Source organism: Hordeum vulgare, chromosome 4H (assembly GCF_904849725.1).
Source record: "Hordeum vulgare subsp. vulgare chromosome 4H, MorexV3_pseudomolecules_assembly, whole genome shotgun sequence".
In the NCBI taxonomy this organism is placed as follows: Eukaryota; Viridiplantae; Streptophyta; class Magnoliopsida; order Poales; family Poaceae; genus Hordeum; species Hordeum vulgare.
The window spans coordinates 49,366,837-49,383,685 of record NC_058521.1 but is presented as its reverse complement, the minus strand read 5'-3'; positions in this window follow the sequence as shown (position 1 = coordinate 49,383,685).

Sequence of the window (16,849 nt, the reverse complement as noted above, 5' to 3'; positions counted from 1 at the left end):
GCTGCATCATACGGCGGTTGTAGCTCCCTTCACCCAAGCAAATGGCTAAACACTAGCAAGCCAACTACCATCATATCCCAAATGGTAAACAAAGCTAAGCCGGAGCACAAGAAGGCAATCAAAACAATGATCATTCTAATCCTTGCCTAGATTTGGTAGGAGCACAACGATTGCACCTTCAGAAACAAGGCAGCACAAGTGCAAGACATAAAAGAGGAAATTATCAAGACTCTTAGACTTTGGCGTGAGGCAGGCGCAGTTTCATTGGAGCACCCCTTTGGGGAGCCGTCGTGAAAGATAACTATCGTCAGTTAGGCCCCTTTTTTCCCTTTCTTCTAATTACATCCTTGATCCATTGATCATCACCCCCTTATGTTTTCTTCACCATGTGCTACCTGCTGTTTTCAATTTATGCCAGCCATCGTTGGATCTTTAAAAAAACAATAGCAAGTTTTAATTGTTAGAAGGAGATGTCCCATCTTACATCTCACAAAGTGTCTTGAAGCTCGTGCTGCATCCGACTACTAACTTACAACCCGCTTTTTTTCTTCTCTTCTATCTCCTTCCACTGAGCAAAGATATACTATTTTAATTCTTAAAGTATGTTTTTGTCATCTTATTGTAGATGCTCTCACCGTCGCTCCGGCACCATGAGACTGATGTCGTGGCGATGTTGATTCAGCAGTGATACAATGTTATTCCTAATAGAAGTCCCCAACTCAAATCCCCTTTTAGTGGCACATGGTGCGACATTGTCAGGAGCTTGGAGTTTTTGTCCCTTTGTTCTTCATGCACGATGGGTTGGCTGTTTATGTTGTCTTCATACATTGCTCCATTGGCATTGTCGATGCAATATCATCTTCTTCAATAACCTTTTCATCGAGTCCTAGAAAACACAGATAATTGCAAGGCACTACCACACTTAGGCGTGTTGTGGCGGATAGATACCAATAGTCAAAAGTTTTGCACGTCAGTACCACTTCACGGACTAACTGTTGTGAAATGGGCTAACAGTTGTATAAATCCGTATTGACCATGTATCTGACATACCTGGCGTGCATGTCAGGCGCCATGGTGGCGTACACGGACCGAACCGGCTCGGTTGCTCGCTATAACTGGCTCGGGCCCCGTTGACCGAGCCAGACGCCTCCTTTCTCCCCCTTCTTCTCGCACTCCCTCGCCTCTGCCTCTCTCGCTCTGATTGTCAACCGCCACCACCACCACCGCCGCCGCACCATGGTTTATGAGGATGAAAGTAGCAACAACATGTCCAACCTGGACATCAGCTCTTCCTCCGACGGCATGCAGTACCGAGTCAGTTGTAGAGCTAGGGTTAGGGTTTCTATTTGTTGAATTGGGGGGGATTTGTCTCTGATTTTTGGTTGGTTCTTTAGATCCTTGCTAGCATCGAAGATGAAGACTACATGGGCATCGAGATTTCAGCCCTGGATGTTTGCTCGGAGCATCGGCTGGCGCCTGAGCGTCGCGTAGCATTTGAAGGATTTGAGACAGGCAGGAGGTTTTTAGTGTGTGCTCAGCCGGTAAGAATCCGTGTGATATATTTTGTATTTACATTTTTCACAGTATGATCTGTCTTGGGGCTGCTCTGTTTTTGGTGATGCTTAGTTTAGGCTCTAGAATGCTTAGTTCCTGCTGATGGTCATTGTTTATTTCAAATGGGCATTCTTATTTCCTGTGTAGTACTACTAAAGATTGAGATTAGTTCCTGCTGGTGGTCATTGTTTATTACAAATGGTCATTCTTATTTCCTGTGTAGTACCACTAAAGATTGAGCTTAATTACAAGTGCAGAAGCTCATTGTTTATGTCAAGTTGTATGTACTCATTGTTTAGGCAGGAGTTTAGTAGTGGTTATTAGTACTGCTCATTTTTTATTTATGTAGGCGGTGACATTTTAACTAAATGAATCATTACTACTAATTACTACTAAATGAATCAATAGTAGTTTTTATTTATGTAGGTGGTGACATTTTAATTGGTGTACTGTGCAGAGTAATATAATATGTGTTTTTTGTATTGCAACAACCTCAGAATTGTGGTTTTGTTTGGTGGGTAGACCCAGAGTGGCCTCCTACAATGCAAAATGCATTGTTAAAACTTTGGGAAATGTTGGAAGACGACAAGAGTGCTAGGAGGAATGATAACTTGGAGAGTTCACTGAAAATTCACCATCTGACAGAAGAGAAAAGAAATCTTGATGCAAACTATGACAAACTAGTTGAAGATGTGAATCAACTGCTCAATGCCCAGGAGGAGAGGGTCATGGATTTTAGCTATTTGCAGGATAAGGTGAATGGTGCAGAGAGATCTAGTGTTGTTGTGGCTATCATGAAGACTGAGATTGAGAAGAAAGAGGCAGAGAAAATGGAACTTCAAGGGAAGTATTCAGTTCTTATGAACCTTCTAGAAGCTCAAGGCAGGGTCATTAGGAACCAGAAGGCTAATCATTTGAAGGAGAAGGAGAAGCTAAGTGAAGAGAACTACAATTTGAAGGTTCAGGTTGATAAACTGGACAATTTTGAGGAAAAACTCAAAGATGACATTGGGGTGCTCAACCTTCACATTGGTGGTCTGAAGAAAGGAATGGAGAATCGATTTAAACGCAGGGATGAGCTGAAGCTGGAGATTGCTGATCAGTTGAAGGCAGTGGAGAAGAACCAAGAGAAGTTGAAGATGACCAGGGACATTTTGGATGGATGAGCTAGATGAAGATGAAGATGAAGAAGAAGAAGTATGATGTGCTCCCTTTTGTGAATTATGGTTCTTTAATGCAGTGTAATGTATGCATGTACTGGTTGTAACTTCTGAATGTTTTAGGTTGAACTCCACTATGCTATGGTTTGTACCCATGTTCTAATGTAAGAATATCTGAATTATGCATGTTTAAGTGACTTGGTGTATGTTCAACCCCACTATGTCGTTTATTGTTATATATCTTTTTATATGTTGCATTGATAGATGGCTTGGGTCATTATCATATCATAGAACCAGAAAAATCACTTAGTACTCATCACTTACCACACAATAAGTCACTTAGTGCACATCACTTAGTACTGATCATAGAACTTAGTACACAATAAGTCACTTAGTACATCAGTGATGGTTACCACTCGCACACAATAAGTCACTTAGTACACATCATAGAACTTACTACTCATACATCAGTGATGGTTACCACTGGCAGTAAAAAATGCCAACCAACCAGAATGGTTTGTTGGCCTTTGAACATATGATGAACCTCGAGCTGCATATGTTGGGGCAGGAGCAGATGATGAACCTCCAGCTGCATATGTTGGGGCAGGAGCACATGATGAACCTCCAGTAGCAAATCTTGGGGTAGTGAAATGCCTATGAACACTGGCACTACTAGTTGACCTTCTTGTAGATCTTGCAGGTGGAGGATGTAATCTTGCAGGTGGAGGCTGTGATCTTGCAGGTGGAGGCTGTGATCTTGCTTCACTCCTTGATCTTGTAGGTGCCTTGCAAAGCACATAAGCACAAAAGGATTTAGCACATGAAGATAAAAGATGCAAAGAAATTAACAATGGTTTACCACATGCTTGTTTTTCCTCAAAGCCAACTCTGGTCTCAACTGTTGTCTGCAGTTGGTGTACCTGTGGCCTTGGACCCCACAGTTGCTGCATGTTATAGTAGCCATTTTTCAAATCATTCATGGCAATGTTAAACTTGTGTTGGTTATAAGCATAGCTGGCATTATCTAAGGCAAAATCTTTGATGGCAGTTTGGGAAAACTTGATTTACTGCATTTAGCAGCCCCTGATCACATAGAATGCTAAACTTAGCTATTGTACAACTACATCTATAACATAAAATGATAATGCAGAACTTAATAATAGGAAGATGCATGCATATCTTTTGTCTATCAGACATGATAGTATAAGGACCAAATTTCTCAGTTTCACCTCCTAAACTTATCTTCAATTGGTGAAGAAACCAACACCAGTTAGTTGTGTTCTCTTCTCCAACTATAGCAAATGCAAGTGGGAAAATATTGTTATTGCCATCCCTTCCAGTGGCAGCAAGGATTTGAGCACGAGTGGTCAGCTTAATGAAGCATCCATCAACACTTGTTGATAGAAGCAAAGAACAATTTATGTCACTATAAAGAAGTGGTAAACAATGAAAATTTGTGATGAACAATAAAGGCATAACTAACCAATGAATGTTCTGCATCCATTCAGAAATCCCTCCCTTGCTCCATTTATGCAGAAGAACATAACATGAAACCTTGGTCCTGGATGTGGTATTTTTGTAGTAGGTTTTGGAGTAAATTTTGTAACTATAACTCTACTACCAGGGTTTGTATCCATGATGGTCTAAGCATAATACCTAAGTCTTGGATACCGCTTCTTGTGCTCTCATAGCACATCTTCTACAACAAGGTTTTTGGCCCTATATGCCATGTGCCTTGCCACATCAACACCATACTTCTAGGTCTTTGCAAGCTACTTTGCACTAATCCTTGATTTCTCTGTGTTGGTAGGGCAAGTGTGCTCTAGCCCCATTTTCTTAATAGCAAAAGTCTTCTCCCCTTTGATAACTGCAGCAACTATGCAAAACTGGCAGTGATGTTGCTTACAACAAGCAATGATCCTTTGATTTGAGTTTCTGTGATACCTGAAGTCTATGGAATGTGTGATGTGTAAGCTCAACAAAGCTTCTCTGAATTGATGTTGATCCTTAAAGCACATGTATAGGCATAATTGCTGATGTGGTTGCTCAAGTTTGTCATCGTACCAGATCCTTGGTTTCCTTTGCTTGGCCCTACTATTCCTCCCTTTAGGTAGCACAAATGAGAGTGGCTCATGTCCATCATCTTCATCCTCAAAAAACAATCAATCATCTTCTTCATCTGATGAAGGAATGAAATTAGGTTTCACCTCCTCTAACACACTTGAATGTGACTTAGTAGTGGGGCCTTTCCTAACTTCAAGTTTCTTCCTCCTTTTTGCAGGTTTTGCATTGGAGGTTCTTCTCTTGTAAAAATATCGACATCCTCCTCCTCATCCTCCTCCTCCTCCTCCATCTCAAACAAATCCTCAACCTCAGTGTCACCCTCATAATGTAGTTGTTCCTCATCTGAATTTTCATCTTGATCTACATCTTCTTCCTCTGCTAATTTATTCCCCTGTATCATCTCAGCATCTTCAGAAATCTTCTATTTCTCCATGCACAAAGGATTGTTATCAGTGTCATATGCATCCTCAGATTCATCACAACTATTATGTGCTTGCTCAAACACTGGCTCTTCCTTCATTACAACCTTGAGCTTGTCCTTTCTGAAGTTTATGCTCTCTTGGGTGCACACAACAGTAGGTTGAGTAGCACTGCTATGAAAAACAACACCTTCTAGATCAACAACAAGAATTGCAGGCTCACTGAGATCATACATAACAGCTCGTTGATACAATATTGCTGCTAATTGTTCTTCTCTATGACATACATTAATGACATCACTGACATTTGATCTCTCTTCTCTTTGATATAAAAAAATTGGTGTTGCCATCACTAGCAAATTCAGAACTAAATAATGCTTATATTCCTTCTTCAGTTGCTGAAGTTTGATGTTTCTGTCAATCAATTCAAAGCCATGCTCTCTCTCCTCTCCTATGCCTAAATGTTTCATGTGGTACAACTCATGAGAGAAATAAAACCCTTGTGTTTGCAACACTGCATATAGGTTCAGAAATGTAACATCTGAGCTACATAGCTTCATATCCAAATTGGGCTGCGAATCAAAGTGAATCTGAAGTTTCCAAACAGCATCATGCAAACTATAGTTGACAGAAATAATCTCAAATGAGCAACTAACCCTAGCCCACCAGATTTTAATTAGGAAGAAAGAGGGATAGAGTAGAGGCACTTACACCACGCCGCCACCAGCACCACTGGTCCAATGATGGCTACTAGTAGGGTTGGCCACCAAGATCTCTGCCAGCTTCACCCTGTCCTCCATGGACAACGCTGCCTCCTCCTCCAAATCCTCATCATCGCCGGAGGAGTGGTACGGACTGGAGCCGCCGTCGTCCACAACCAGACCTACGTGGTCATGTGGCCCGAGGCTGGGAAGGTCTCCGTACCCGCCCGCAACGTTACCGCCGCAGAGAGTGGCCGCCGCCGGGAGTCGCCGTGCAGACAGGGAGAGGGGAGAGCAAGGCTAGGGTTCGTCTAGTTCGACACGGTTCGAACGAGACACGGCGAGTGACCGAGCCGGTTAGGTCCGTGTACGCCACCGTATTGCCTGACATGCGGGCCAGGTATGTCAGATACGTGGTCAATACGGGTTTATACGGCTGTCAGCCTGTTTCGCAACAATTAGTCCGTGAAGTGATACTGACATGCAAAACTTTTGACTACTGGTACCTATCCGCCACGACGTGCCCAAGTGTGGTAGTGCCCTACAATTATCTCTAGAAAACAAGGTGCTCGGACTGGTCTGGTGATACTAAGGAACTTGCTTGTCTAGACTGGGAAAACATGCAAATAGAAATATATAAGATTAAATGTTATGACCATGTGCTCACTGGAATTGAAACGAACGAATGTACATGCAACATAGAAAGCACAAGTTCTATGAGGTCTACACGTGAAGTGCTAATTTTTATGGCAACTAGATGATGCCCGCGCGTTGATGCGGTAACTTTGTTAAAAAATGCGTAAATAGTTGTTAAAATTATACGTGAAAAATGGAGTTTACGCATCAGAGCATCTTGCACCACAAGAAAAATGTTTTTCTTTGTGTTTTTATATTTTATTTATTTTTACAGTGTGCATCTGAGCTTGGGATCCGGATTGAATTATCGATCTTAGATGACCTTATTTATTTCCACGCATGACATATAGTATTATACTATTTATTATGATACTATATCAAGATATAATACACAATTCTTCATTTTTTTATTTAATATGTGTCGTATAATTAAAATTACCTAGTTGACATGCATGCTACTAGGGTATGGTACTCATATTACCGTAATGTAAGATTTTATTACATCCAATATGTTTAAGCTTTTTTTTTCATGTGCGTGAAAGTACACTTACTCGTTAGAACGGGTGCTAGGTGGAGGTGTGCTAGAAACTCAGAACATCAGTTGAGGCAGTGTGCTAGCAACTCAGAACACCTCTCCACTATTTTTGGATACAACAAATAACTCAAATGCAACAAATAATCCGGTCAAATAAATTGTTCAAGTTGAAATAATGAATTGTAAAGAGTTGTAAACACATCATATCCCAATTAGCTACCCATGATGCCCATTGAGATCTTCCTTTAGATGATGACGGGAGACTCGGTCTTCAATCTTCCTTTACACCTCAAGAAATGCTTGAATGAAACATGTGTGCCTCTGAGGCAGGACAATTGTGGCAATATTTTAGTCAACGAGGCTTGGCATATCCCTCTCATTCTTGTGAGCATGTTCTGTAGGATCACACAATATGTCATGATATTTTTCAAGACATTATTCTTCCAGAAATGATGAGGTCCCGGATAATTGAAAACCTTGTTTGCAGCAGTTCAAATGCTATTTCAGTGTCTATCCTTTGAGCTTCTTGCGCCATGGTGAAATGGTTGTGTTTTTACTTTGAGGATTAGAAATTGTATTTAGAAATGTTGACCAATAGGGATATGTGCCATCGTTTAGATAGTAGCTTGAGTCATACTAATGGACTTTCACCATGAAGTTGCAAGGTGGAGAAGTACCATGAACTAGCCTTGTGAATAGGTGATATACGTGTAATAGATTGATGTCGTTGTAAGACCTAGGCAACCCAAAGTACTAATGCAAGATCCATAACTCTTCATAGGTAATAGCTTCAAAAATAATTGTTGGATCCTTGCAATGAGCGGTAAATTGGATGTGCCTAGATACATGCAATTCCTCCACCTCGAGTGCACATATTTGTACACACCATATTTTCACATGGCAAAAAAGTAATTAAGATGGCCTTAGATGACAATGTTTTTAACATGGACGTTCAACATATCGTCAAAGTGAACATCTTGCTGTTTTTGGACCATCTTCATCTATGCAGCCTTGAAAGTCAAAATAGTGTCGCGTATGAGCAACCTGAAGATAGCCGAAATGTCCGATCCAATCCGAACAAGTCACGGGACAAAGGCTGGACAAAAGGTCACATGATACATACCTCTCTCTCAAGCCAGACAAATGGCTGGACAAAAAGTCAATGGAGTTATTTGTCTAGCTAAAGTTTTGTAAGTGCATCTAGTGTCCCTTAGTGATTTTGGTGGTTTGAAGACTTATAGGTTAAGAGACTAATATGTTTGTGAGTGTACACATGCTCTAAAAGTCGTTGAGGAGTTTGAGTTATACGATGAATATCGACCTCTAAAAATTTATGTCTTTGGTTGAAGACTTTGGTCTTTCCTTGAAGACTTTGATCGCGAAGAAATTGCTATGAAATTGATATTCCTCATGAAGACATTATTTAAGGGCATTTATGTCAAATCATGTCGGGATGCTCCTAGGTTATAAATAACCGCCTCCCACAACCACTAGCTGGTTGGCTGCTCCTAGTGAAACTGACATTTTTCATTTAGAGCAACCCAAATTCCTCAGAGTCTTCGAGAGAAAATCATCAAGTGAGGAAATACCCGAAACACCAAACCCCAAAACCAAAAACCAAGTGATTGAGCATCACTGAAGAAGTTGTTCATGTGTGGAACTGAAGTCTCTTACCTTTGAGGACTGTGCATCCTCCAGACGGTTAGGCGTCATGGTCTAGAGCATCCAGTAGTCAATTGTGGATCACCGGGTGACCGAGTATGTCAGGGTTTGGAAGTCTGCCCTGAAGACTTACCACGAGTGTTGGGCAAGGACTGTGTGTCCTTAGCTCAAGGAGAATATGATAGGGACTGTGTGTCCTTTTGATTTCAATACCAAGCCGATCCGAACCAGACGTACAACTGCCACATTAGTTGAAACTGGGTCATCAACAACTGTCTTCATCAAGCTACGGGTTCTATTTCTTCAACTCTTTCATTTCCTCAAATTGTATGTTGAAGACTTTCATCTGTGTTGTTTGAAGAATTTGTTTGAAGACTTTCTTTGAATTTCCTCAACCTGAAATTCTTCACTTGAGTTAATCTTCACCTGCATACTCTGTACTTGCAAACTGTGCAAACCGAATCTCATAAACTTCATCGAGTACTTTGTTGTAGTCATTTTGCACTCCTGATCCTGCGCTATTTCCGCTGCACTAAGTTCATCATTGAGAACTTTCCTCACAAGGAATTTCCTCAGTGATGAAATTCTAAAAATCGCCTATTAACCCCCCTCTAGTCCATGTAACGCACTTTCAAGTTTTGTGTTGTTTCAAGTGCAATAGTTAGAAAATGAGTAAACATCTTCAATATGACCTCAAATAAAAATCTTTCAACATGAAAGTTGTTGGTCTCGTCGAAATGAATAAATTTGCGTTTGGCGACATCTTTATCCAATGTTATATGCAACCTACGAAACCGAAAATTGCTCTCTTGTACGCAAATCAGGGATGGCCGGACTATCCAGACTGGAGCTCATGGTGATTCCGAGTTTGGTCAAATTTTGGCAATTTGGGTAGGAATTGAAATCATTTTCCTTTATGGAAAGTCCATCCACCTCTTATATAGATTATAGGCCATGGTCGATTGAACAACATACAATTGATAATCAGTCTACCAATTTTTAATACTTTTTTCCTTCTCTCATTTTTCTTCTTGTTTGTCGTGTCGCAGGATAGTGAACCTCAAGGCCTTAGGTGTGGTCTAGTCAACCTCAAAGCCTTAGGTGCGGTCTAGTGCAGTACATAGCCACCACAATCTCTGTAGGGATCTTTTTTGGACGTGTGGGGTTTTGGATCTCTAAAAGATCTCGTCAACATGTCTTGCATATCGCTCTCCGAGCAGGACTCCTCTGACAATGTGTGTTGTGTACCATATCCGACCCCAGCGGTACACGGTGACATGTTTGTGTGCGAACAACTATCAACACTTTCTAGCATCCCATGCCAGTCATTTGCTTCATGCATGTTTAGAAGTTCGGTCATGTCATTGGTGCTGGGTGCTCGAAAAACCTTCTCTCCATAGACCCACAATACAGTTTCAGTAAACACTTTCATGCAGTTTATAATTGTATTTTTGACCATTCGAAGTGTATCATCCCATGAATCTGTATCAGAACAATACACAGTCATCCTAAGTGTCACGACCGTCTTCTAAAAAGGAGGAAAACCCAGTAGACCGATGAAATTTCTCTGTCGTTGGAAGAAAGGTTGCCAAATAGCAATGGTCCAGGCTTTGGAGGTGGCATGAAACTAAGATGACACGGGGATGTGGGCCGCAACGGAATAGAGTTTGTGTCTTGGAATGTGTGTGGGTCAATATTTTGATGGATGGACCATGCGCTATATCATCTCGTTCAACATCTAAGTATGAAAGCTCATTGACTAGATTCGAAGCGTCTCCTTTTTTTTGAAACGAAGGCAAAAATTTCGCCTCATCCTTTAATTAGGAGATAATATAGTTTTACAAACGGGCACAACAAGGCCTGAGAATTACTCGCGTACAACAATTTGCCCTAGTTCCTTAGCGCCGGCGGTAACCCAAAGGTTGGCTTCGTTCACAACGCTCTTCAGGAGGATTGGCGGCAGAGACAAGCATGGTGAAGAGAATCATGGTTCATTTGTTAGGGTTTCGCAAATCGCTCCTCTTGACCTACCATCGTAGGAGAGACTCCTCAAGGTGCCAACTGGAAGTGTCAATGTGAAGAAGGCCGAACTTCGCAATGACCAAACGCCAAAGTCGAATAGAGAAGCGACAGTTGACAAAAAGGTGAATGCCTAATTCTGGCTCCCCCTTACAGAGAGGACAAAGGTCACACTTAACCCATCCACGCCGTTCCAAACGGTCTGCAGTCCAGTTCCTATCTTGCAAAGCGAGCCAGGCAAATAATTTAACTTTTGGAGAGACCCAAGCTTTTCAAACCATAAATTTATGGGGGAGATCGTCATTCCAAGAAATCGCGCCTTGTATACGATTGCCGCCGAGAAAATCCCATAAACAACGTGTTTTCAAACAATATCATTGTCGGCATGTTCATCAAGGTAAAAGTCGTGGACGAGCGTCCACAGAAAGAAAAGCTCCTGAATGTGTTCACCGAAGACGATGGTATCGCTCTTGATCTTTGCCATCCAGGTGTTTTCATGAAGGGTCTCTCGTACCTTCCAAAAATTATGGCGATCAACAGGCGGGCATTAGAGGTTTTTCCGACGATATGATCACTTTACTATAGCATCTCTTATATTATACTCAGGGGCGGCTCCAGCGTAGGGTCACGTAGGGGCGGCCGCCCCGGGTAATTTTTTTAACCTAGGGTACCCCCCTACTAATTTCGACCGGTGGCCACCATGGGAATTGGGAGGCGAGCAGCTTTGCCTGAAGCTATGGTCGAACCCTCTCTGACGAACAGTTCTGTTGAGTGCTGACGAAGGAAGAAGAAAACGCTTCGTTTGGAGTAACTGCTCGGTAGATATAGATGGGCCAATTAGTCAAGCCTAATAAAATTAGATGGGTCAATTAAGAATAAAATACACATCCCAATTCTCACGTTACTCATGGACCTTAATTCTCACGTTGTGGTATCCACTATTCCAGGTTATATCAATCGTGGACCTGAATACCTGATCGGCTGGTCATTCTGATTTCTGAACCTAGCCTGGATCGATCGCACCGTAGGGATGCGCCGCCAGCCGTGTTGTCTCGCAATCGTCGGCGCTGCGCAGGTCAGTCTAGCCCATGGTATTAGATGAAGAAGGAGAAGCGAGTCCGCCTGTTCCCGTTGCCGTCGAAGCAAAGTCGCCGCAGCCGCCAGCGTCGTCGCCGCCGCGGTTGCCACGGTCCCTGCTCAAAACAACAAACAATCAGCCACCACAGGAAACAAGGAGCAGGTTCTTTCATTGTTCTAGTCTTCTTAATTTATTGTCGTTCTTAGCCTTATTTTTGAAAGTTGAATGGCATCCTATATTGTGACTTAGGTTAATGTGATTGTTTTACATATTTCAGGTACATAATGGACTGGGAGATTAAATACTTGAGATAAAGCATAGATGATTTAGTCAGCGGGAGTCCAAGCTAGACTTTATGTGATTTTTTTGCATTACATTTTTGCCTAGTTCTTGAGAATAAAACTACTTTGATAATTTTTACCTAGTTCTTCAAAATAAACTACTTTATTAATTTCGTCTTGCATGCATGCGTACTTTTGGCCAATTATTTTCTTGATTGTTTTATTTGATTGTATTGTGCCTTTGATTTTTTTTTTCTTTCCTTTAAAATCCGCGCCTGGTAACTTTAAATCCTGGATCCGCCACTGATTATACTCCCTCCATAGATAAATATAAAATCGTTCAAATCAATATTAGTGCATGTACAGCTACAAACCTCAAAATCACGAGAAAAGACGTCACGACTAGACATCCTCCAACCTCCATCCCTTCTAGATAGTCCCTGCTTACCTGTGCGAACGATCATCCAGCCTACCCGTCCTAATAAAGGCCATGGAACGAGCGTTTCACGCAATTAGCTGTGGCTCGACCAGAAAGGAAAGGGGCAGTGTGATAAAGGCGCTCCGCTTCCGTTTCCTTTCGCTCAGCTCTTGGGCGGTCGGCGTGTGTCCAGGTGCGCGTCATGCTGCCGCCCGCTTGCGTGCATCACTGGACCAAAGTGTGGTCACGGACACGAGGGACACGGCCGGCCGACCGGCTCGGCTTGCTACGTGATTGTGGCTGCTGTCCACGTTAACTGAATTTTCTTCGGGATACTTTGTAATCGGCCGGCCGACCAAATTTTTCACCGGCCGCGTGCCACCCTGGCAGTCATGCTCATGCAGACTGCCCGCCATGAGACGGGTGTATGTGGTGGGTCCCACGGACCGCTCTTTATCCTACCTTATCAATTTCCCACCTCGTGTCCTCCATTCTCTACCTCCAGCCACATCCCCCGCCCATGCTGCAATCCACAAGGTGAGTAGGCGATCATCGACGGCGATGAGCTTCAACGGCAAGCGTCTGGGCGAGGACGACACATGTAGAAGATGCGCGTTGCATGACACATGAGGAGGGGGTGAGAGGAACGGCCGCCATGGATTGACCAGTGTCTTTTCCCCCCGAGAAAGGACGCGAGAGATGAGGAAGACGATGTCTCCCATGGAACGGTTACGCTTGTCAGGATCTAACGGTTGCGCGACGACCGACCACATTTTGGCTCGACCGACCGTAGCTGGTGATAACCCACAAGTGTAGGGGATCATTTGTAGCCTTTTTCGATAAGTAAGCGTGTCAAACACATGAGGAGCTAAATGTAAAATTAATATTCTCTCAAGTTCTATCAACCACCGATACAAATCTACGCATGCTAATACTTACTTTACCTATCACAATTATGAAACTAGTTTGCGGGAATAAAATTAGAAGTACTTAGTAGGTGTAATAGATAGTTTTGCAAGAAAATAAAGAACAAGCAAATAAAAGTTAGGGGGTGTTGATGCTTATCATCTGTGTTGGATTTTCCGTGAAGAGGAACGCGTGATGCGGCACAATATAAGTAATTATTTTCCTTGATGGAGAACCAAGGTTTATCGAACCAATATGAGTAACAACCAACCCCAGTCTTCAGCAACTGCACACAAAAGAAACAAACACTTGCACCCAACGCGGGCAAGATGGTTGTCAATCCCCTTGAACTCGTTATTTGCAAGCAAGTAAAGTGTGTAGATAGAAGTTGTAAAGTGCAAAGTAAACAAAAACTAAATTGAGGCAGCGAGGTATTGTAGCGTTTGTAAACTTATAAGTGAATAGACATGGGGCCATAGTTTTCTTTAATGGCATCTCTCATGTAGTAGGTATACAGTGGGTAAACAAATTACTGTTGAGCAATTGATAGAAAAGCGCATAGTTATGTGATATTCACGACAATGATCACACATATATATGCATCACGCCCATAAGCAAATAGGCAAACTCCTATCTGCACCAATTATACTCCACTTCAAGAGCGCTTCTATGTTTGCCTCTCTACGTATTAAGTTCATGACAAACTGGGTAATGCTTGGAGAATGATGGTATGATCTAGACAAAGAGAACTCAATCAATATGAATTAACCGCATCGTTTTATTCTTAGTGGCAACAATATAAAGACGTATCTTGTCCCCTTCTGTCACTCGAATATAGAAACCTGTCAGATTAACCCACTACAATGCACCCCTCTCACTCAAGAAATATCAATCTTCTTAGCCAAACTATTCTAATAGATCGGAGAGATTTACAAAGTTATGGTAATCATGCAAATAAAAATCATAATTAGAATTCAGAGAAGACTAATGTATTTATCATGAATAATCTGAACATAAACCCACAATTCATCGAGTCCCAAAAAATGCACACCGCAATAGGATTTCATCGGATTGATCAAAGCGAAGATGAGATGAGCATTGTATTAAAGATCAAGAGAGAGAGAGAGAGAGAGAGAGAGAGATAGCCATATAGGTACTAGCTACGAACCCGTAGGTCTGTAGTAAACTACTCACACATCACCATGGGAGCAACAAGGTTGATGTACAAGTCCTCCGTGATCGATCCCCACTCCGATTGGGCTTCGAAAAAGGGCTCCAAATGGCCTCATGGTGGAATAGAGACTTGCGGCGAGAGAAAAAGTGTTTAGGGTGGCTCCCTAGGGTTTTGGGCATATTTGAAAATTTATAGGACAAAGAGGTACGCCAGGGGACACACACCGGGGGGGGGGGGGGGCAGCAAACTTCAGCGTGCGACCCCCCTCGGTCCGCCCTGTTGTATGATGCCTCCCTCGTGCGGCGTCTGGTCACCTCCCGATGCTTCCACGTCTTCTTTTGGTCCAGAAAAAGTCATAAGCAATTGGGCTACGTTTGGTGCTGTAAACCTGAAAAGCCAAAACACGCATAAAATAGCAACTCGCACTCGGCATTGGGTCAATAGGTTAGTGCTCAAAAATAATATAAGTTGGTATATAAAGACCCAAAAAGCAGCCTAGAATGATAATATTATAGCATGGAACAATAAAAAATTATAGATACGTTGGAGACGTATCTGCTATTTAGATAAATATTAATTAAGTTAGTTGTTTTGTAGAAAGCTTTTTTGTAACACAAGACAAGGATTTGTCCCTAGGCAATCACTAACTAGATTGGTAATTATTATTGCAGTTTTATATGAGGGAGTGATACGTCTCCAACGTATCTATTTTTTCAAACTCTTTTGCCCTTGTTTTGGACCCTAATTTACATGATTTGAATGGAACTAACCCGAACTGACGTTGTTTTCAGTAGAATTGCCTTGATGTTATTTTTGCACAGAAATAAAAGTTCTCGGATTGACCTAAAAATTTACGGAGAATGTTTCTGGAATTAATAAAAAATATTGGCGAAAGAATTAACCGAAGAGGGGCCACCACCTGGCCACAAGCGTGCAGGGCGCCCCCTAGGGCGCGCCCCTTGGCTTGTGGGGCCCCTGTGGCTCCACCGACCTCGTTTCCACTCATATATATTCATATCCGGGGAGGAAAAAATCAGAGAGAATAGTTCATTGCATTTTATGATACGGAGCCGCCGCCACTTCTTGTTCTTCCTTGGGAGGGCAGATCTGGAGTCTGATTTGGGCTCCGGAGAGGGGAAATCTACACCGTTGTCATCACCAACCATCCTTCATCACCAATTGCATGATGCTCTCCATCGTTCGTGAGTAATTCCTGTTGGGGAACGTCGCATGGGAAACAAAAATTTTCCTACGCGCACGGAGACCTATCATGATGATGTCCATCTACGAGAGGGGATGTGTGATCTACGTACCCTTGTAGACCGTACAGCAGAAGCGTTAGTGAACGCGGTTGATGTAGTGGAACGTCCTCACGTCCCTCGACCCGCCCCGCGAACCGTCCCGCGATCAGTCCCACGATCTAGTGCCAAACGGACGGCACCTCCGCGTTCAGCACACGTACAGCTCGATGATGATCTCGGCCTTCTTGATCCAGCAAGAGAGACGGAGAGGTAGAAGAGTTCTCCGGCAGCGTGATGGCGCTGCAGAGGTTGGTGATGATCTTGTCTCAGCAGGGCTCCGCCCGAGCTCCGCAGAAACACGATCTAGAGGAAAAACCGTGGAGGTATGTGGTCGGGCTGCCGTGGAAAAGTCGTCTCAAATCAGCCCTAAAACCTCCGTATATATAGGGGGAAGAGGGGGAGCCTTTCCTTGGGGTCCAAGGACCCCTAAGGGTTTCGGCCGAGCCAAGGGGGGAAGGTCTCCCCTTCCAAACCGAATCCAACTTGGTTTGGAAGGTGGAGTCCTTCTTCCCTTTCCCACCTCCTCCTTTTTTTTCTTTTCTCTTTGATTTTCTTCCTATGGCGCATAGGGCCTTCTTAGGCTGTCCCACCAGCCCACTAAGGGCTGGTGTGCCACCCCCAAGGCCTATGGGCTTCCCCGGGGTGGGTTGCCCCCCGGTGAACTCCCGGAACCCATTCGTCATTCCCGGTACATTCCCGGTAACTCCGAAAACCTTCCGGTAATCAAATGAGGTCATCCTTTATATCAATCTTCGTTTCCGGACCATTCCGGAAACCCTCGTGACGTCCGTGATCTCATCCGGGACTCTGAACAACATTCGGTAACCAACCATATAACTCAAATACGCATAAAACAACGTGGAACCTTAAGTGTGCAGACCCTGTGGGTTCGAGAACTATGTAGACATGACCCGAGAGACTCCTCGGTCAATATCCAATAG